Source organism: Coenobita brevimanus, chromosome 97 (genome assembly GCF_032717465.1).
Source record: "Coenobita brevimanus isolate Jiangsu-jjx chromosome 97, ASM3271746v2, whole genome shotgun sequence".
Lineage (NCBI taxonomy): Eukaryota > Metazoa > Arthropoda > Malacostraca > Decapoda > Coenobitidae > Coenobita > Coenobita brevimanus.
The window spans coordinates 44,674,821-44,698,960 of NC_137050.1; the positions used below are offsets into that span (position 1 = coordinate 44,674,821).

Consider the following 24,140-nt stretch of genomic DNA (forward strand, 5'->3'; position numbering starts at 1 on the left):
AGAAAAAGACGAGGCTGGTACAGATTTTTCGCAGCGTGTCTGATGTCGGGCCTCCAGTGACTTCCCTATTACACGAAAGATCAAGATAAACAAAGGCACTTCTGATCCATTCCCTGTCGTAACTCAGGCCTTGATTTGCAGGAAAGGCAAGGGGGCTGTAGAATATTCCCCGGTCTCCTGTTATAACTTCAGTAATAAATGGTACAGGTAATCGTCTGGCGCACCTAGCAATGTGTTATTTAGCTTCCTAAACCCATGCTATGATTCGCCATGATTCACGGGAGAAATTACAAAGTTACGGTGCATTTACCAAATGGGCAATAACATCTGAGATTAACCGACCCCCTGACTGCTTGGAATCGTAGCGTAGAGTCGTGTAAACATACCAGTGACCTTCGTTCCCTTCCCATAACTCTTCACAGTTTTTTCATAGCTCACTAACTCGACATCACTGACATCGGTACTGTAAAGGGTTGTTCAATGCCGGAGGTTATTAAGGGGTTAATGGAATACATTACTGTTTCCATCAATACTCTCCCTTTCACTTGTAAACAAAAAAAAATGAACAAAAGAATGAGTGCTAAATGTTCGTTTAACTTTCATCAGAAAGACCTTACGAATTCATATTCCTTCACTTTATGTAATTTTCCGACTATTTTATTTTGTGTTTGAAAAAAGTACTGTATACAGTAATCACTCCAAACATATTTATAATAATATAAGTAGTGATGAGTTCACCAATACAAGTGATGTACTGAGCTGGTAGGTATTATTCCGTATCATTTCGGCCATCCAGGAAGTGTTATCTGACTTGTAGGCCTACTGTGTCATTACACTCGTATATGTTCACTAATTTATATATATATTTCAGATTCAGGTATAGTACTGTATTGATTGCAGTATTGTACAGTATACAGTACTCTCTCCAAACACAGTTGTAATACCATAAGTGATGATGACAGTGTTCACCAATATATTTAAGGTACTGAGTGGGTAAGTTTTTTTATTATTCGGCATATCCAATTTCTCGGCATCATCCCGGTCCCATAGATGCCGAATAATAGGACTTTTACTGTAGTTACGGGACGAAAATTTCTGCAGATTGCATCTGTTCTCCAGTGAACGATGTGGGAATGGAGTGAAAATCTTCCCTTTTCTAGTTCTCCTTGTAAATACACATGTAAGTTACGTCAGGGAATCGATTGTATATGTTTGAGAATCCCAACCCAGGTAAATAATCCGTCCTAATTCTCAGGCTCACATGACTCAATCGCCAAATAAATCATGCATTAAATGGAGCAGAGTACTAGAGTTGTCCCGGAAATGAGAGGGTTAATGGCGACTGTATTAACTCTCACAGGTTTTTTGACTCAGGGTAGTATGCTTAAATTTGAAACAGAGAAGTGGGATGCAAACCCCAAATTTTTGACGATGATTTTGATGGAACATATTTAGCCATCCTATATGGTTGCTGACTGCATTTTGTGGAATGGGATCCAGGCTAACCAAGCATATTAATCACAGGCGTTCCATAAATGATGTAAGAAATTTAGGTTCTGTGCTCGACTTTGCGAGTTAAGGTGAAAGCATACGACCTTTACTCTCAGATGAATAATATCGTTGGTGTATAACAAGAACAGAAATAATAATATTGATGCCTCAACATGATGGGTTAATGGTGACGGTATTAACACTCTCAAGCTCTTATGACTGGAACAAAAAAGTCTCCACCATAAAAGTCAGAGATAACAGTGTCAACTCTTTCAACAACCATGCAAGTTAAAGGCAATGATATTAACTTTTTCAACTGAATAAAATCGAAAGGCATTAGCTGGAACGGAATACAAGAATTATCCCTACCAAGAGAGTGTTAACAGTGGCTGTATTAACTTTCAGGCTCCTGTAACTCATTCTCAGCGGACTACGACTGTATGGTATTATTTGGAATAGCATACTACAGTGGAGTTGTCTCGGGAGCTGGAGATGGATGCCTTCAAGTGATGGCACCGACAGGACCGGGCGGTGGCGTTGCGTGGTTATACAAACGTCCCTCAGTCCCCTCCCTATCCCCCTACAGGAGAATGGTGAACTGCAAAAGAAAGGTAGCTTTGGTCTGCAGTTCACTGGGTTCAAATGGAGATGATTATGGGTCTGCAAATACCAACCATTACAACAGGTGTCCCGACCATGAGAAAGATAAGTGGTACTTGAAACAGTGGCATGAAATCTACTTTATGGGCATCAGTCAACCCTCTCTGCAACAACAGTACCACAAATGTAAGCAACAGCACTAAACGTACCTGAAGAGTCTCCTTTTCATTAAACAAATTTCCAAATGTGGGTACAATTCTTCCACTTGAACAATTGACAGCATCACTCCCTTATCGAGATCAAATTATGGCATCAGTCAATGCATCCATTGCTACACAAACTCTTTTTATTGCCAAAATCACCCAGCGTACACACCTACCATGCATCATAATCATCCCAATTATCGTAAAAAGCACCCAACTCGTCTCACATCCACTTAATTATCGTCTTCACTCAATCATCACCACATTTTCCACTACATTTACACACCACAATGCGCACTAAACTTTACCACCCCAACCACTTTTCCTAACTTCACATTCCCAAGCCATTGACAGTAAGTTTTTATTACAAGTCATAGTCCCATAGGCATAGCACATAAGAGACTTCGTAGCACATCAGCATTGGCGATTTATTTTGAATCGTATATTACACATCAATATTGTGTGTATCACATATATGTTAATATCGACTTAACTTGCATACTTGATCTACAGTGTGATACTAAACTGACACAGGCAATAAATAAACAATATAGCTCTCTGAGAGCGCATACCTCCGCCAGAGTCAATAAAATTTATGATTTATTCCTACATCCATATCCTGATTCACCTCAAATTCTAATCAACTCTTCCTTGACCCACTGCTAACATGTCCACCAGATTGCAATGAAATCCAATATCAACTTTTTGATATACAGTATCTTGTACACAAGCAACGAGTCACTGGTGAATACATAAACTTCGTCTGACTTCGTTGGCGGAGGAAATAAATACCGGTAAATAAATACAATAAATAAATAAATGAATACAAACTCAAATAAAATTGCCAAGGAAGGGTGGTTTCGACATCTCTGAAGTAAATATTTATATAATAGCAATCCACCTTACAACTCAGCTCAGTCATCAGCTAACATACTCAAGTCATCACTTGACCTTGACCTCTCATCATATTGTCCATTCAAGGAACCATCACCTGGCTCACCTGTCACAGTTTCACGAACAGTAGTCTTTATCCCAGACATTCAAATCATTAAAGGAAAAACAAGTACATCTATTCATCACCATAATCAACCTAGCAACTTACATTGACTTTTTCACCAGCACCAAATCCATCCTTGTCATTGTACCGCACAGTCATCATATCGTTCACCATAATTAGGAATCACATGTATACTTTTATGGCAGTTCGTTGTTCAGTGTCCAGTTCGTCAGAGGCGTGTAACAATGCATAGTCGATTATGAGTACTGAAGAAGGTCACTGGATGACTGAAAATTACTCTTCGTTTCTGGCAATCGGCGTAAACATTTTTTTTTTTTTTTCCCCCGCAGCATACAACTATTTCGCGTGCTCCATTGACCACGACTTGATATCTGGGAAAGCTTATGATATGATTTCCAGCACTGTTTCTAATTGCTTGCCTCCGCAGATCGCCGAAACAATGAAACATCTTTAGACCTTTCGGGCAACTGCATGTACCACTGCTCCTTGATGCAGGGAGTTCGTCTGTTTTATTGGAAATACTAATGTAGGGGGAGAAGGGAGCAAACCATGAAGACACAAGAATCACTGCCAGGTTTGTGACAGTTGTTGATCCTGCCACATTCCCGGGACTCGTCTACTAGCAGGTGTTAGGCCGGTAGACTAAAAACTGTTCGTGTGTTATTTTTTTACAGTTGAATACCGTCAAACGGATTGTCGAAAAAACTGCTGATTCCACCTTTGGTTACTGCATCATCTATCTCCTCATCACTTCGTCATCCTACCTATCTTTAGCATCACCTCACCCTCTCAAACACCACCTCACCACCTCAAACACCACCTCAAACTCCACCGCCATTCATCACTCAGCCCACCTCAAACAGCACCTCCCACCCTCGCCTATTATTCCTCTCACGTCAACAGTTTTCAAGCAACGTTCTATTTCCGCGCAAGGGAGTGAAGGCAAGACCGGCCTTAAATCAGGGAGTCAAAACAGGTCCTGCGTACACAACCTCCCCCACTAATAAACACTTTATACGCCACACCTATTTCAGCCACACACCCGCGCCACACATTATATATATCTGAAATGCCTCTCAGCGTTTCTACACTGTTTATTCACACCTGTCTCCCATAATCACCCACGAATCACATACCAACCCAACACATAGAAGAAACAGAGTTTACGTATGTCTCTAAAAGGTGTATGTAGATTTTTTATTTCAAATAATGTGGACTATGACATTACAAAGACACACCTAATAAAAGTACGTTGTAAAGAGTGTAGGTATACTTAAGTAAATATATATATATATATATATATATATAATATATATATATATATATATATATATATATACCCTGCTGCCTCCCCCCCCCCCTCGTCTCTCTCGTTTCTGTGGTCTCTTATTTTCATTTTTATATAAACTCCTCTCTCTCTCTCTCTCTCTCTCTCTCTCTCTCTCTCTCTCTCTCTCTCTCTCTTTCTCTCTCTCTCAACCACACCTGCCACACACATAAACGGCATCAAGCACATTCCCAAGTCGCTTCTCCGATCCCTCTCCCTTTTTTGTATCTCTCTTCAGATTGCTTCCCTTTGTTCCTTTTGTTGGCTCAGCTAGGGCAGGTAAAGGGAGGGTGTCGCGTTATGGGCAAAGGGCGAGAGGAAGAGGGCGATTGAGGAACTGGGCTGAGGGCTACGAGGTGAATGGGAGGGTGTGGAAGCATATGGATGGCTGTTGGAGATAGGGTTTGTGTGGTGAAGGGGAGAATGAATAAGACTGTATGGTATGGCGAGGAAATGTATAAAGTGATGAGTGGTTGGGGAAAACAGGACGGTATGTGGGATGATGATGATGATGGGGGAGTGTTGGAGATGAGGAACGGGAAGTATAGGATTAGTGTGTGTGTGTGTGTGTGTGTGTGTGTGGTACAGGGAAGAATGAGTGTGATGGTTTTGCGTGTCAAGGAAGGGTATAGTGATGGTGGGTGGGAAACAAAGAGAAAGAAAAATGAAATATGATGCTTTTCTTTCAGAAATTTTGATGGAGGGCACACGGTTTCTGAAATATATAGATTTTCTAGAAATTTGGGTTAGGTGGGTACCATTTTGAAATTTTGATAACTTTGTGCTTAGTCTTTGGCAATGGGTAGAGGAAATGAGGTATGATGGGCTACTTTTGGAAGGGGCCTGGCACTCCCTCAGTTTTGTGCTAAGACGAATAGTTGTCGAGATATTACTTATAGTTCTTTCTGAAGTTAGGTTCAGCAAGATTTGAAATTTTGTGACTTTGGTGTTTAATTTTTGGAAAGGTTTAGAAGAGGTTGGAATATGATGGGAAGGTTATGGAAGGAAGTCGGAACCCTTCAGAATCGCTCTACGACACACGGATTTAGAGGTATTTATTTATTTATTTATTTTTTTTCTGAAATATCAGATTAGGTAACTTTTGAAATGTTGACACTTCGGTGTTTAGCTTTGGGTATGTGCAGAAGAGGTTGAAATCTTGAAAGGGTGTGTATGTCTCTCAGTTTTACTCTTTTGTTTTTAAGATATATGGGTTTTTATTAATATTTGTTGTCCACATATAGCAATGCCAGGAGATACAGTTCGTGCGCTTGCGCGAATTCGTGTGTGTGTGTGTGTGTGTGTGTGTGTGTGTGTGTGTGTGTGTGTGTGTGTGTGTGTGTGTGTGTGTGTGTGTGTGTGTGCGCGTGCGTGCGTGCGTGCGTGCGTGCGTTCGTGTGTGTGTGTGTGTGTGTGTGTGTGTGTGTGTGTGTGTGTGTGTGTGTGTGTGTGTGTGTGTGTGTGTGTGTGTGTGTGTGTGTGTGTGTGTGTGTGTGTGTGTGTGTGTGTGTGTGTGTGGATCTAGATCTGATGATCCATTTCCTATGACTCAACAGCCTTTCCACACGCCTTCACTATCATTCGTCACCATATAAGTATTAATGCCCACCGTCCATACTGAATACAGGCTTGGGATATCTCATTTATGACTTGCGCGCTGATGTGGCATTAGCAAGGATGTTTTTATAACATGTTGGTTTGCCTTGTTGAAGATCAGCCAAGCCATCATTAACGAAATTCATGTTATCGTCACCAAATCCTGTGATAAAATTTGCGTCCTTTGAAACAGAGGATGACTTCTGTATCCACTTGAGCACCCCTTTCCCGTTCATGGGAGTGCTGGCGATAGGAAAGGCACAGCGATCAAAGAAAAAGGGTAAGGTTTAAAGGGAGTGTGTTTGGGTGAATGGAAGGGTGAGACATGAATGGGGTGTGTGCGAGGAAGTGGGAAGGGTATGGCCCACAAAAAGGAAGGGTGAACGTGACAAACTAAAAGGTGTGGTGGAAGAGGAGTGTGCTTAAGGTGAAAAGGAAAAATATAAGGGTAATGGGTAAGAAAGGAAATCGAAAGCAAAACACAAAGAAGAGACGAGAGAGAGGATGAAATGAAAAAGGACGAGAAGTGGAGAGAGGAATCTGTCGTGAAGTAGGCTCTGAAGAGGAAGAAATAAGGCTAACCCTTTACCTGTCTGTCTATCTGGAGAGAGAGAGAGAGAGAGAGAGAGAGAGAGAGAGAGAGAGAGTTACCTATCCGAGGCTTTCCTGAATACGCATCGTGGAAAAGTTAATAGTAATATAAAGAAAAGAGTCAATAACTGTTGTATTATTTAAGAGAGATCTTTGGAAGGGTACATGTAACGAAAGAGATATTCATTTGAAACAAAGACTAAGTGACAAAGCTCTGATTGAAAACCAAAAAATTCATATGAGAGAGAGAGAGAGAGAGAGAGAGAGAGAGAGAGAGAGAGAGAGAGGAATATAGACAGACAGATAGATATTTTAGGGGGTACTGATAATACTGATAAAGCAGGTGGTTATCAGGCAATGTTAAAATATCTGAGGTTAATCCTTGCCACTATGATATCGCCTTATGTCAGATTATTATTTTTGCTACTTGCAGACGATTTCGTTTAACTTACCTGAAAACCAACCGTTACTGATGGGACTGCTGGAAGTATGTCTAATAACTCTAATCCGAAGTGAAAGGATATAAAGGCGTCCGGGAATATCATGCAAAAAAAAAAAAAAAAAAGTCACTGTGCTGTAGGAGGTAAACCGTTTCCTGCAATGACGTTTATTTAATTGTATTCTTCCTGCCTTAATCTGATTTATCTCCGTTGAGACTTTTCGAACAGGGGGTGTTAGGTACAGCCTACACTAACCTGCTGGAGAGATTTTCCAAGGCTGAACAAATCTGACAAGAGATAAAATGCATATATGGATACGTCACCGCTTGAAGGGCTCAGTCGGCAGCAGTGAAGACGTGGGGGAGTAGCGAGGTAACTGGTCAAAGGATAAATCAAGGGGGATCGGGTATCAAAGAGAATGAAGGATTATTGGCCTCAGGGTTTGTAAATAAAGGGAGATGAAAAAAGGGAGCAAAGAATGACGAGGGCTGACGGTGCGAGACGGGAGGGTGAAGGAGGAGAGGGAGGGAGTGGGGGACAGAAGGGTGAAGGGGGGAGGTGAAGGAGAAGAGGGTGTATTGGTGTACAAAGGAAAGCAAACATTAACAGACCTATTAGTCCTTTAGAGGCTGTCTGGTATGAGGTGGGTTATAACTAACGTAACTGTTGTATGTGTTAGAGATAGAAAAGCGGAAAGGCTCCCCCTGCCCAAGAATCCCTCCAGCCGAAGTCAACAAGGAATAGTGAGAAGGACTACCATGCAGCCTAGAAAATACCTCAACGAAATATCACAGGAAAGAAGGAATGGAAATCATATCCTACACTATTTTTACGAGCAAAGGAAAATAACATTAATGACAACATCCAAAATTCGATGTTATTCTCCGGTTGTGACTTCCATCATTTCAACTGTAAAAAATATTCTGTTCAGAAACATATTATTCATGAGTGAACATATTTAGCTGGTGAGCAGAAGACGAATAGTTATCCAGGCGATTTGTAAAAATTAATACTGTATCACAATTTACATTAGAAAGTAATTTGTTTTATATCCTGTATCAACAATTCTCGATGAAAAAGAAATGTTTCGCTTCATGTGATCAGAATCGTTTGCCAACAATATTATAACTATTACCCCAATTGAAGGAGGGGAGGGAGAAGGAAGGTAGGGTGTGAAAGGGAGGAGGAAGGAAGAAGAGAGAACCTGTATTTTTTTTCACAGGAAAAATCATCAGAGAAATTACCAATATGCCGGGAATCAAACCCAGGACTCTCAGGTGAGAGCCAGGCAGCATACCACTACACCACGACCAGGTAAAAGTTAAGTCACGTTGTCACAATCTTGTAACCAACGTCTCTCCGCCCCCACTGTGGGCATCAAGAGGATGAGTTAACCCCCTGGCACTCGGGCAAGTAGATGCTTTTAATCTATCCCAAACACTTACGGCAAGTCAGAATGAAGAGAGAACCGAGTGCCAGGGGGTTAACTCATCCTCTTGATGCCCACAGTGGGGGCGGAGGGACGTTGGTTACAAGATTGTGACAACGTGAGTTAACTTTTACCTGGTCGTGGTGTAGTGGTATGCTGCCTGGCTCTCACCTGAGAGTCCTGGGTTCGATTCCCTTCATATTGGTAATTTTTCTGATGATTTTTCCTGTGAAAAAAAATACAGGTTCTCTCTTCATTCTGACTTGCCGTAAGTATTTGGGATAGATTAAAAGCATCTACTTGCCCGAGTGCCAGGGGGTTAACTCATCCTCTTGATGCCCACAGTGGGGGCGGAGGGACTTTGGTTACAAGATTGTGACAACGTGAGTTAACTTTTACCTGGTCGTGGTGTAGTGGTATGCTGCCTGGCTCTCACCTGAGAGTCCTGGGTTCGATTCCCGGCATATTGGTAATTTCTCTGACGGAGGAGGAAGGGATGAAGGAGGCGAGGAGTGAATGAGAGAAGGGTGAAGAAGAGGAAGAAGGGATGAAGAAACCAAAGAATGAAAGAGGAAAGGGTGAAGGAGGAGAGAAGAGGGAGTGAGATAGAGGAGGAAGGGATGAAGAGAGCAAAAAGTGAAAGAGGAGAGGGTGAAGGAGGAGACGGGAGGGAGTGAAGGATGTGGGGATGAGAGGAAGAGGGGAGAGAGACAGGAGGGTGGAGAAGGATTGGCGGGATGAAGGAGGGGAGGGAGTGATGAAGGAGGGGCGGGGTGATGGCGGAGGTGAATGGGAGGAGATGACTGAAGGGGGAAGAGCGGTTGGGGAGAGTATAGTTAATAGGTGAAAGGGGTGAAGGGGGAAGAGAGATGAGGGGAGGGAGAGGGAGGTGCCAGAATCGTGAAAAGGAGAAAGTCCAAGGGGGGAAATGAGAGAGATGATGGGGGAGAGGAGGGAGTAAAGAGAAAGGAGAGGATGGGAGGGATGAAAGAGGGAACTTAAAAGAGGTGGGTAAGGGCTAAGAACATGGGGTGAGGCAGGGTTGGGTTGGGGTGCGATGAAAGGAAGAGGAGGGTGTAGGATGAAGGAAGGAAGAGCGTGTAGGAGGGGAAAAGGGGAGAGGGAGATGAAGGAAGGGGCTAAATGATGTGAGAGAGAAGGCGGTGAGGAAAGAAATGGATTCGTGAGGAAAGAGGGCGAGATTTGAGAAGTGGGTAAGGGAGTAAAGAAATTAGAAAGAAAAGAAAAAGCAATGAGAAAGGATAATAAAATAATCAAAAGGACAATGACATCGATGAAGAAGGAGACAATACTGAAATAAATGATAAAAGATATATGTGCAAAAAAATAGAGATGATAATTGGGTAAAGGAATATAGAAGTAGAGAAGAAGAGTGAAGCGAAAGAAGGGCTTGAGAAAAGGAGTGGGATAGTTATAAATAAAAGATAATAGACGAAGGGAGAGACATGAAAATAAGAAGAGGAAATGAAGATACAGTGACAGCAGAGGGGATTAAGTGGAAGAAAAAGGTAAAACAGAGATTGGGAGCAGAGGAGAAGCATAAAAGAGAAGCGAGGACAAGAAAGAGAGATAAAAGTACGAGACAGAACAGTAAGAAAGTAAATGAAGTAAAAATAAGAAAATATTATGACAGTGAGAAACAAGAAAACGAAGAAGATTTAGTCATGCAAAAAAAAAAAAAAAAAAAAAGGAAAAAGAAGAAATCGAAGGAGTCTGAGCAGAAACGGGGAGATCAAAGAGAAGAATGGGCTAAAAAAATCACCTGGAGTGAAAATGTGATAGAAAAGAGATGAGAGGGCTTCTTTTTCTTCAACCAGCTTTATTGTCTATCTCACACAGATACAGTGAAAAAGATCAAAACCTACAGAGCTATATAGCAGGTATAGGAACTTCCTCCGTTTACGTCATGGCCAGCAATTTTCCATGATGACAAAACTACCTTTAATACACAAAAACTATATAATTCAAGTTCTTTTACACAAAAAACGAAGTAATGTTTAATGCGTGATTGTGTTGTCTACGAAAGGCAAAGTCTTCGTATGTGCAAAAATAACTTTGTATCAAATGCTTACATATATGAACGCGTGGTGAAAGGTTACATAAATTTCTGTACCTTTCCACACTAAAATATACGGCAGGTTAGTTCGCTGACAGCTTTCATTTAATGTTTCTATTTACACGTTCCATTATATCCTAAATCCCAAGCAAATCTCACCGTGGTGGTAACTTTATTAAATTGTTAATTATTAAAGACATGTGATGATTCTCCTCCTGCATGACACAGTAATTTATTTTAATTTACCACTTACATTTGTCTAAAATCTTTTGTCGCTCGTTTACGATTTGGAATGAGAATTTTTCGTTCTCATCAAGTTTGCTCCGTTAAAGTGCATATTGGTATCTTTATGCACTGCCTCTCTCCTGGGTGGTATTTTAGCTAATTCATATGTTCCATCTTCGAAGGTCAACATGAGAGGGCGTCCACACCAACTGAACAGACAGTCTCCCTCGGAACTGCTGTCGCTACCTGTACCTAGCTTCATACACAATATCAAGTATGAGCTGAGAATATAAGGGCTGACAGGAACGATATTGGCTCTAGTCATGAGTAAACGCAAGAATTACACATCCTACAGCTGACTGCGGAGTAAGGAAGAAGAGAGAAGTAGCAATGCGACCCGAGTCCCGAGTGTAAATAGTGTAGTGGTGCTCATACAGCCCCAGGCCAGCTCGTGCGGCAGGATTTACCACCAGACAACACAGCCACTCTTTCATCTACCCGCCTTGCTTGCCCTCCTCCCCCACTCCCTACCTTACCCTGCTTTGCCCCGACCGTACTTACCTAAACCCGATCCCACCTAGTCCTCCTGTCCTTGATCAGACCTGCTTCTCCTATCCCCACCCCACCTCTACCCACTTAACCTCGATCTGACCTACTCCTATCCCCCACCCAACCTGCCCCTCATATCCTCCACCCAACCTGCTCCTCCTGTCCCTGATTCGACCTACTCCTCTTATCACCAATTCGCTTTGCTCCTCCTATTCCCGCTCCTCCTGTCATCAATCCGACCAGCTCCTTCCATCCCCAAACCAACCCTATCTCCCTCTTTTATTCCATACAGTCTGAAGTGGCACCGTCTGGCACACCTTCTCCTAGCCGTGTTAGAACTCAGCACGCCCAGCCAGGTTGCACTCCATGCTCTGTCCCCTCTAGCTCCGCAAAATCCTGTTCCGCCTCATCGAGCCCCTCCACCCTATCCCACTTCCGGCCTGTTTAGTCATGCCAACTCAGCCATCCTCTCTTCCCCCTTCCACCCTTGTCTCTCCCTCTTTCCTCACTACCCAGTCCGGACACGCTCCTACACCAGTCTTCCCACGCCACTAAATCACAGTCACATAATGAGCGGCTGACAGAGGAAGAGTACCATTTTTTTTTTTTTTTTTTTTTAGCCCTTCAGCAGCCTAGGGTTCCAGGCCGATGCCACTCAGTTTCTATATTAAAGGCGAGGGTGGCCAGTCTCACACGCCCCTGAGTAGGGTTATTATTTTGAGCAATAAACTCCGGTCACCTCTGGGATGTAGATCCTTCAGGGTGCATCCAGTTGGGGCGCCTTAACCCACTAAACCATTTGGCTATTAATAATTTTTTTGGTTGCCATGCACAGTAGGCAAATGTTTTCTGTCATCTCTCAGTGCAGAGTCACCTCTAGGCAGCACTACACAGAGTTGGTGGAGGGAGACAACTCGTGTAATTTTTAGTAAAAACTGGAGATGGGCTAATGAGAAACTCCAGTTGAGCCGGAATAAGACGGAGGAGTTTGTGCTGGAAACCAAACTTGGCTGAAAAGAAGTGCAGTCAAGCTTGAATAACGGCGAAGCATACGTGCTGGAGAGACGACTGGGACGGGATGGGGAGTAGGTGCTAGAAAGTGAATTTGGATGATGAATGAACTATCCTCTACGGTACAAGGTTGACCTGAATAATAATGAGGACTACAGACGAGAGAAAAAAAAGTAGGGTCATGTGGTTGTCTGTTAAGATCATTCTGGAAGCCCTACAATGATGGCCAGAGACAAACTGAAGACCAACCAGTTCGTGATTACTACTGCAGCATAACACAAACTTTTTCATAACTCCATATATATACTCTAAGGATTATTATTTTTCGTTAAGACATGAAATTAATCTCATTATGTACAGTCTGCACAAAATATGGAAATAGCCAGACATCTATTTGAGGGAGACACAGCGACTGGAAAATTGCAGTGTGGTAATGGATGGCCGGTAGCGTAAAGCAGGCTGGAAATAAACGAGTAAATATATAAACTAAATTCAGAAGAGAGAGAGAGAGAGAGAGAGAGAGAGAGAGAGAGAGAGAGAGAGAGTGAGAGAGAGAGAGACGGCAAGGCTGAAGTAACGTTGGCGATAAAAACGAAACAAGAAACTAGAGGAGTGAGAAGAGAACACTATAACGAAGACTGTCAGCAGAAGTGAAAGGATATGTTATGAAGTTACGGATGAAGGAAAGAAAGAGAAAGAAATAAAAACGTAGAATGGATAGGAGGAGAAGAGAACAGTGACAAGGAAAGGAAGAGTCTGAGAATGAGGGGAGAAGGAAGGCGAGGTGAGGAAGGAGAGCGAGGAGGGGCTGAAGTGTAAGAAAGATAGATGACAATTAACTTGAGAAAGGTATGGAGGACTTGGGAGGCAGCCAGGCGGAGGTGTGTGTGTGTGTGTGTGTGTGTGTGTGTGTGTGTGTGTGTGTGTGTGTGTGTGTGTGTGTGTGTGTGTGTGTGTGTGTGTGTGTGTGTGTGTGTGTGTGTGTGTGTGTGTGTGTGTGTGTGTGTGTGTGTGAGAGAGAGAGAGAGAGAGAGAGAGAGAGAGAGAGAGAGAGAGAGTCCTGAAACAGAGAGGAAAAAGGTAAAGAGAAAATTAGGAAAAGAGAAGAAAGCGGAGGGGAGAGGACGCACAGAGGGGAAAGAAGAGCCTGTAGGGAATCGAAAAGAGGAGAAAGGAGGAAAAAAATGAGAGGAAGTGGATGAAGGAGGTTGATGTGAGTGAGAGGAAGGGAGAACGAGTAAAAATGTGAGCATAGAGAGATGGAGGGAGCGAGGGAGGGAGGAAGGGAAGAAGGGGAAGAAGGAAGGGCGAAAGGAAGAGGGAGGAGTAGTTTAAAAAAAGGGAAAGCATGGAAAAAAGAATGGAGGGAGGGAGGAAGGGAAGGAGGGGAAGAAGGGAGGGCGAAAGGGAGAGGAAGGAGAAGTTTACAGAAGGGGACAGTACGGAAAAAAGAATGGAGGGAGGGAATTATTAACGCTTTCGGAGCTATGATGTCATTTATTTTATGACGGCTACCGAAAGACAATTGTATTTGGCATAGGGGCAAATTCCCTCAATGAACGGGGTTAGAGAGAAGACAGGAGAGGAGAGAAAAGGATAAGAAAGAAGAGAAGAACAGAGAAGAGGAGAGGTGATGCCAGAAGTAATAAGTTGTGGGGAGGGTGTGTGGAAATAAGAAGACAGAATTGGGTAAATGAGACGATTTTCAGGGCAGGAGAGAGAAAGGGAGAGACGTGACAGGAGAGGGTAGGGTAGGAGTAGTTGGAGAAGTGCAGGAAAACATTTTAGGAGAGAAAGGATTGTGGAATTTTAGGATATGATATTGAGGGGGAGGAAGTACAAGGATTGCTGGGTAACTTTAGGGGAGGGGACGGGAAGGGAGGGGTAGTGAGAGGTGGGGAGGGGAGGGGAAGAGATGGGAAATGAAGGTAGTGAGGCGGGGGAGAATTGCAAAGTAGAGAGGCAAGAAGGGGAATGATGGGTGGGCAGTGAATGAGATGAGTTGCATGGGGAAGGAAGAGATTAGAAAAGGAGGAGAGGCAAGGGGAGGGGAGGGGAAGGGGAGGGAGGGGAGGGGAGGGGAGGGGAGAGGAGAAGAGGGGCAGGGATGAGTACTAACGTCAGTGAAGCCTCATTTTCGTGCTCGTCCATCACTCACCTGTCTGGCCCTAATGAACGTCCCCCACCCCCCACTCCTTACCTGGTGCCTTGGTGGTGACAGTGTGAGTGACGGGATACACACACACACACACACACACACACACACACACACACCGTATCACATCACATCACACCACACCACACCAAGCCTAGAGCACACACACACACACACACACACACACACACACACACACACACACACACACACACGTGCATATACATATATATTAATATGCACACAAATACGAGAGAGAGAGAGAGAGAGAGAGAGAGAGAGAGAGAGAGAGAGAGAGAGAGAGAGAGAGAGAGAATTATTTTGACTACTGCAATCAGAGTTGTAGGTAAGAATAAACATATTCCTTTACATTATCCAATACTTCTCTTAAACTGGCCATGTCTTAGTCACAACCTGAGCACAGAAAAGCATGTCATCAAAAATAACCTTCAGTCAGTTTTTGCGATAAATAAATCTCTGTTGATGTGAAGTCTAAATAAAAATGATTCTCTTCCGTCGTACTGAACCACTTTAATACTCAATGTCTGATGGCTGTAGACGATAAAAGTGTAAACAATAAATTTTCCCCTCAAGACTGCGCGTAAATATGGAACCAAAAATAGGAGCACTGAAGGCCGAAATACTGAAAGGCAGGATCCAACACCCTATAAGTGGCTGAATACCCGACTGATGTATACCTTGACCGGTTGGGTTATGTGGAGTCCTCCCATTACAAAGCAGACCAATTTGTATGCAGTTTTTCATCCTTTGAAATGTTTTACTACCAAACAGCATTACATGACAAAACTATAGGTCATATGAAATAACTAACTTCATTAATACTGCATGGTAACGTCTCTTGTTGTTGTTGTTGTTTTTTTCAAGCGACAATATTATTTGAGTTTTCGATTCCCTTCTAAATCAAAAAGTCTATCATAAGTTGAATAAAAATAGATAATACAGTTTTTACTCCAGCTTGGCCTAAAATTGCCATCCCTTCATCTTTCATGGTGAATTGGAACAATAAATTAACACTAGAATATGACGCTGGTCACAGAGAAGTGCTATGGAAACGATGTAGACACATAGTACTTTTTTGTTGGCCAATGAACAAAAAGGACGAACATCTTGGCCAATTTAAGGTGAAAGGACACTAGTTATCAAGAATAAAATGAAATAGACACCATCGCAGTAAAAATGTAAACATGCAAAAGGGGATTAGTTTGTCAGCAGCCTCTTCCTTATGTTCCACCACCACACAAGGTTAAAAATCGTATTTTTGTCCGCTGACGTGACTCCCTAACACCTCTTCCTTAGCGACTCATTTTGTGTATCAGTATTTTCTATTTTCTTGCATATCATTCACGGTCTCTGAATACCAGCAAAGACTACATACATAATGCACAAGCAAATATGAATGCCTAAAAAGCAGATTAAAACTATTCACATTTTACTCTGACTTGGCCTAATATTACCATCTCTCCATCTTGAATACAGAGTTATAAGAGACTAATTGTAGAATATGATGCTAGTCACGAGGAAGTGCTATGGAAAGGATATAGTCATAGTATTGTCTTATTCTGCCACTGGGATACGGAGAATAAACTGACTAATGACAAAACTCTAGGCCAAGTTATAGTAAAAAGATTATAGTCAGGAAGAAGTGCCAGAATGCCCTAGGATGACAGGAATACGGACCTGTGTGAAGCTTCATCACACCATATCTTAAGCGATTTTTTTTTTCTTACGCCTTACTGTTCTCTTCAGTGTTACACAAATCCTTCCACTATCGCCATACTCTGCATAAATAACGTACAAAAGGATATTAACTAATCATGTCTAAAAATAAATCGCTAAAGGAGAGGAGTTAGGGAGCTTTCTTAACTGGCGAGAATACGAACCAAGGAAACACGGGCATGTATTTTCCGTGGTTAAGGAAGCTCCCTAACACCTCTTCCTTACCGATTTATATTTGATTACGGCTGGATAATATCGCTGTGTACGCTGTATATTTGGAAGTATGGTATTATTAGAATGATATAAGCAACACACAAGAGGACGGCAAGGTGTAATAAGCAAAATAAATCGCTTTGGAAAAGGTGTTTGGGAGCTTCCTTATCGGAGGAGAATAAGGACACAGTATCACACAGCACGAGTAAACAGCAAACAGTAACAATCAGTTCCTTATTGCCCTCGTTTAGGTGCGGGGACCCGAGGATTGGCTCCCGCAGTATAGATCATTAGGTCTAAGAAATCAACTTCAGAACATGACAGCTTCTAGGCGATGGGCACGGGGCAAAACTAGCATAATCCTGAACATTTGAAAGTATGAAGCTAATTTATGCCCCTTACAACATTATGTTAACGATAAACCGGCAGTGCCTTTGGGTGCGTCGAACATAGTGCAAGATAAAGCCATCTCTTTGACTGGTACCTTCTGCCCATTGGATAAGTAGGTAAGAGGCAAACAGTGGGTAAGAGACAGAGACAGAGTGGGTAAATAGAGACTGATGGCCAGACACGGACGGAGAGACAGGCAGGTATGGATAAATGTTGCCGAAAGTTTAATACATAGGGTAGGTAGATATTTGACAAGGAAAAATGTGTGTGTGTGTGTGTGTGTGTGTGTGTGTGTGTGTGTGTGTGTGTGTGTGTGTGTGTGTGTGTGTGTGTGTGTGTGTGTGTGTGTGTGTGTGTGTGTGTGTGTGTGTGTGTGTGTGTGTGTGTGTGTGTGTGTGTGTGTGTGTGTGTGTGTGTGTGCTCATTATCGTGCTCTTGTCAGGCGTGCTAATTAAGTAAGGCCTGGTTATATTCCATCCCTCTGCTCTGGGTGAAACAGGTAATATTTATGCATTTTCCTGGTCACTTTTCACCCACTTTATGAACCTCCCTTGGCTTCGGCTCCAAAATATTAACCAACTCCTTAACAATTTCTGATACTGTCCTCCCATTTAGCCCAATTTAGTCTAACCTTTGCTAAGTTAAACCATCAATTTGATTCAGGTTTGCCAATTCCAGCATAATCTTTTCACAATTTATCCCTCTGTCATTTTCCAGATTAATTCAGTACAGTTCAAACTTTGCAAAATTCAACTTCCAATATTCACTCTCATTCAGTCTATATGAGCCTGTCTAACCTGACTTTTGCTAGTATAACTTTTAATTTAAACTTCAAATTAAGTAAGAAATTTAACATACTTTGACCAGACGACAGCAGAGGTACAGCATTGATCTAGCGGCTTCTTTCTGTTGCTGCCTTTGTGACACTAAAAAGTATAAATTATTTTTTTGACCACAGCCTTAATTAGCATGATGATTAACCCCAGCCCTTCTCTTTCAGGTACCGATTCTTCAACATTTTTCTTATATCACTCAGACCACTCTTTATGTATGCCTTATCGACTGTTACATTCTTTTAAAATGCCAAGGCGATGTGTGAAGGCCAATGTAACTGACGTGTCCTACAACTTGCCTCAAATCTTTCGCTTAAACGTTTCACTCATAATTAAAGACTGCAGTAGCTGGGGGTTTATTGCTATTAAAATGGTAATTCATGTTTTCCTTAGCGGTTTATGGCTCTCCCGGTTAAGCTACTGGGCTGATTGATGTAGCATGTGCATACGAGGACTGGTGTTGGTTTCCTTCTAAAGATGTAAGTTTGTTCTTATCTATTCTCTGCACTTTAGACTGCAAATAATTCATTCACTTCACTCAGCCTTCTCTTTATTCATATACTCACACATGGCCGCTCTCATTTTTACGTTCATATAACAGCTCCTTTAACAGAAGTGCTTGGTGACACTGTCTCAACAGAGATTTCCTTTTTTCAGGTTATGCCCAGGAATCAGCAGGAATACCCCACCAAAAAAATATATATATTGTTACGGAACAGAGAAAGATAATGTACACTTTAAGTGAGAATACGAAGAGTCACTACTGTCCCGTAAAGTTCCAGGTTCAAAACAAAAGAGTTAGGTAAAATTACAAGTTAAAGTTTAATGCTTAAATTAACAACAAAACATTCAGGACTCATAAGGATAATGTAATGGCAAATAAACAGGTTAAATATATGGTTAACTGCAATAGCCTCTATTAACACGAAATTAGCAAGAGTAAATTTATCTAAGTCAGCCCTGATGAAATGAGATACCAGATAATACTCAGTGAATGCCAGATAAATAATTACAGATACAAACTATTATCAAAAATGACTGACATAAAGATCCATACATGAATTACAAAAACTTCACTAAGCCTACAAATTAAACTTATGCTATACAGTACAAGAAAAAATGCAACAACAGTTATACTCAAATTACACACAGCTGCTAGATGGTTGGAGACTTCTTGAGCACTCACAATAATAATATCTGTACAGGGGAGGACAGAGATGTGAACAAAATGAGGAGCAGATCTAAGTGGCAATGATGCAGAGACTGAGCTCATTATATAGGGGCCAGGAGAGCTTGATACAACTTGTAATGAGGACGCGCAAATGAAGGCATGGGGACAAAGAGATGACAATCCCGCAAAGTATAACAGAGATGTCGACTTACTCTACTATAACGGTAGAAGGGGGGACTGAGGCAGAACACGCTCGTGATCAAACATGCAGCATACTGTGCGTTAAAATTACACAAAGGATGATGAAATCATAGGCTATGTAACACCTCCCCACAAAGAAAAAGAAATTTACAAAGGAAATTTCTTATTACTCTAAAACAATCTGTACATGGCATTACAGAACATGCAAAAGTCCCTCCTAATTTCACAAAACATGAGATCTCCCTAGCACGTTCAGTCATAGGTACTTGCCAGTATCCCTTTAACAAATCAAACTTACTTATGTACCTAGCCTTTCCGATCTTGTCTATGCAATCTTCCACACGAGGGAGAGGGTAAGTGTCTGTTTTGGTTATCTGATTAACACGTCTGTAGTCGATGCAAAGCCGCTGTGACCCACCTGGCTTAGGGACCAAAGTGACAGGAGAACTCCACTCGCTCTGACAGGGCTCAATCATCTTGTGGTCCAACAGGTAGCCAAGCTCCTTCTGGATGAGAGGAACTTTCACTGGGTTCACACGGTAAGGAGGCAATTTAATTGGCTTTGCGTCTTCAACATCGACATCATGCATCAACACAGTGGTTCTTCCTGGAGTGGCACGGAACACTTGCGGGTACTCCTGCAGTAATGCCGAAAACTCCTGCCTTTCCTTGGGTGGTAGATGAGAAAGCTTAGTCTGGAGATCATTCATGATATCAGGATTCTTCCCCAAACTATCACTCAGGCTCATACTGCATGGGAGAGCTTCACTTGCAGACTCAGGTGGAACAGCTACAGTGCAGACTGGATTATTTTCATCCCGCTTGTGATATAACTTTATCATGTTGATGTGACATAGTTGCTTGCTCTTTCTACGATCTGGTGTGGCGATGACATAGCTGACATCACTGAGTTTCTTCTCCACGAAATAAGGGCCACTAAACTTGGCTTGAAGAGGTTGCCCATGAACTGGTAGCAGAATCAAAACCTGATCTCCTGGCTGAAAGTGGCGTAACCTGGACTTCTTATCATACCAAGTCTTCATCTTCTCCTGAGCAGCTCCTAAATTCTCTCTCGCCAGCTGTAAAGCAGTGGACAGCCGTTCTTTGAAATTCATCACATACTCCAGCAGGTTGACGTCATCTTCCTCCGACAGCCAGCATTCCTTGAGTAGCTTAAGGGGTCCTCTTACTTCATGGCCAAACAGTAGTTCAAAAGGTGAGAAGCCCAGTGATTCATTTGGAGATTCTTGCAGCAAACACAACGAATGGAAGACCTTTATCCCAGTCTTTCTGATGTTCCAAACAGTATTTCTTGAGCATCGATTTGAGTGTTTGATGATATCTCTCCAACGCTCCTTGGGTCTGGGGATGGTAAGCTGAAGACGTGATCTGGGTGATGCCCAACTCTTTCAGAGACTGCTTGAAAATATTTGACATGAAATTACTCCTCGGTCTGACTGTACCTCCTTAGGCAGACCAAACTTGTGAAGAACCCTAGCATTTCCTTAACCACGTTCTTTGCTGAGATGTTTCTAAGTGGAATGGCTTCAGGATAACGAGTAGCCATATCAATCAGGGTCAACACATAAGAAAATCCTGAAGAAGTCTTAGGAAGAGGGCCCAAAATATCCACCAACACACGGGTGAAAGGCGCCTCAAAAGGAGGAATGGGAACTAGAGGTGCAACCTTTTCAGTCTGATTACACTTCCCTACAACTTGACAGGTGTGACAAGACTTACAATACCAGGAAACATCCCTGAAGATACCTGGCCAGTAGAAGTGTTTCAAAATGCGTGCCACAGTCTTCCTCACTCCAAGGTGTCCTGCCAAACTGGAATCATGAGCCACTCTAATGATATCCTGCCTACAAACACGAGGGATGACAACTTGATGTACAACCTCCCATTCACAGTCGGCTGATGCTGTTGGGGGTCTCCACTTCCTCATAAGTACTCCTGACTTTACATAATAACAAGTAGAAGCACCGGCTGACTCTTCCTCACTGCAAGCAGAGTTAGCTAGACCTTTCAACTCAGGGTCAGCAACCTGCAACTCAACCAACTCTTGACGAGACAAATTATCAACACTACGGGGTACTGCCTCATCTGGTGAGTGGTCCAAATTAGCAAGAAAAGTGTCAGCTAGGATAACATCATCATCATCATTATCCTCTAAATCACCAGTAACTTTAGACTTAGCCCTAGTGACAGCACATGCAGGGAACACATCAGGGACATCACAATCCTGGGACACAGCCGCTGGCTCGCTAGACAACTGAGGAGCTGGACACACTTGACTTCCACCAATATCATTTCCAAGTAAGAAAGTTACACCTGACACTGGGAGTGTCTCAACCAACCCAACCATAACGGAACCATTAACAAAACCAGACTCTAAATTCACTCTGCACAGAGGGACAGAGAAGTAATTATTCCCAACACCTTGTAAGATTACAGTTTCATCAGAGGAATTAACATTAGAGCCTAGAACACTGGTCAGCATAAGGGATTGGCAAGCACCTGTATCAATGATATATTTGAACTGATTTCCTGTCATTACTGTCCAGAGGACTGACAAAACCATCAGACAGGAAATTAGCACATGAACTCTTGAGAGTGTCACCCATGTTACTGCTCAAAAGAGGAGCTCCATCATGAGAATTTAAATTACCCCTCAAAGCAGGTTCAGTTAACTCAGTTAAAGAATTCTGGGAACTCTCAAGAGTGGACACTAGACCAATTGACTGAATATTTAAAGACTCCCTTTTTGTTCACATCACGCTGTCTCCTGAAACATCTCTCCGTAGTATGACCAAGCTTACTACAATAAGTACATTTACTTTTCTGAAATCTAGAGGTGAAGCTGGTATTTACTTCCTGAGAAACATCATCCTTATTCTCTTTCCTGTTACCTGTACTCTGAGTAGAGGCAACGTACTTACTCTCAGCTTTCCCTTTTTCTCTAGAATATCTCTTGTGAGTGAGAACATACTCATCAGCTAAAACTGCAGCATCAGACAAATTATCTATTCTTTTCTCATCAAGATATAGGCTTACATCTTTACTAATACACCTTTTGAAATCCTCCAGCAAAATCATCTGCTTAAATTTACCAAAATCAGAATCCACATTCTTAGAATTTAACCACTGCTCTAACCGATCTTCTTTGATTTTTGCATACTCAACATGGGATTGCTTATCTTGCTTATAAGTTGTCCTAAATTTTACTCTATAGGCTTCAGGAACAAGCTCATAGGCCTTAAGAATCAAGCTCTTAACTACATCATAATTATCAGACTGATCCTGAGGCAAAGATGCATAAGTTACTTGAGCTTTACCGGTGAGAACAGTTTGAAGGAGTACTGGCCAATACTCCTTAGGCCAATTAAAACCTGTAGCTACCCTCTCAAACAACTGAAAATACTTTGTTAAATCAGATTCATTAAAAGGAGGGACAAGTTTAACATTTTTAGCCACATCAAAATCATCAGAGCTAGATGATCCAGTTCCACCTTGTTTCATGCGATACTCATGGTCTGCCTGAATCCTAGCAAGTTCAACTTGTGCGTGAAACTCAGCCTCCTTAACATCAGCCTCCTTAGCACGTGCTTGAAATTCAGCTTCCTTCACACGAGCCTCCTGCAGGGCTAGCTGTAACTTAGCTAATTCAATCTGCGTTTGCTCATTTGGAGGAGTTACATTAAACAAGCTTTTATTAATCATGCCAACAATTTGATCTTTAGAATGATGAGAGTGAACTGCAATTCCCAATTGTTGAGCAACAAGCTTAAGTTCATTCTTTGTTCTGTTTTCTATATCACACACTGTTTGCACATTTGACAAAAATCTTTGGCTTCATCAAGTGTAGAAATAGTAGCCATCATGAATATATCACAGTCACAAAATATCAAACAATATCCTTATGATAATATCCTGAATATCCTGATATGAGGTCGCCAAATTTATGTTACGGAACAGAGAAAGATAATGTACACTTTAAGTGAGAATACGAAGAGTCACTACTGTCCCGTAAAGTTCCAGGTTCAAAACAAAAGAGTTAGGTAAAATTACAAGTTAAAGTTTAATGCTTAAATTAACAACAAAACATTCAGGACTCATAAGGATAATGTAATGGCAAATAAACAGGTTAAATATATGGTTAACTGCAATAGCCTCTATTAACACGAAATTAGCAAGAGTAAATTTATCTAAGTCAGCCCTGATGAAATGAGATACCAGATAATACTCAGTGAATGCCAGATAAATAATTACAGATACAAACTATTATCAAAAATGACTGACATAAAGATCCATACATGAATTACAAAAACTTCACTAAGCCTACAAATTAAACTTATGCTATACAGTACAAGAAAAAATGCAACAACAGTTATACTCAAATTACACACAGCTGCTAGATGGTTGGAGACTTCTTGAGCACTCACAATAATAATATCTGTACAGGGGAGGACAGAGATGTGAACAAAATGAGGAGCAGATCTAAGTGGCAATGATGCAGAGACTGAGCTCATTATATAGGGGCCAGGAGAGCTTGATACAACTTGTAATGAGGACGCGCAAATGAAGGCATGGGGACAAAGAGATGACAATCCCGCAAAGTATAACAGAGATGTCGACTTACTCTACTATAACGGTAGAAGGGGGGGACTGAGGCAGAACACGCTCGTGATCAAACATGCAGCATACTGTGCGTTAAAATTACACAAAGGATGATGAAATCATAGGCTATGTAACAATATATAAAATAAAATAAAAAAATAAATAAAAAAAATCATGAACAATGTGAAACCACTTTCATTGGTCAAATAAAAAAGAGGCAAACAATACTGTGGCTCTTACGGTAAGGGAAAAAATTGATAAAG

At 41.9% G+C, this 24,140-nt stretch overlaps 1 pseudogene; it reads left to right on the forward strand.

Moving 5' to 3' along the window:
* The window catches only part of LOC145413682 (uncharacterized), a 57,848-nt pseudogene that overhangs the window by 9,004 nt on the left and 24,704 nt on the right, over window positions 1–24,140 (forward strand).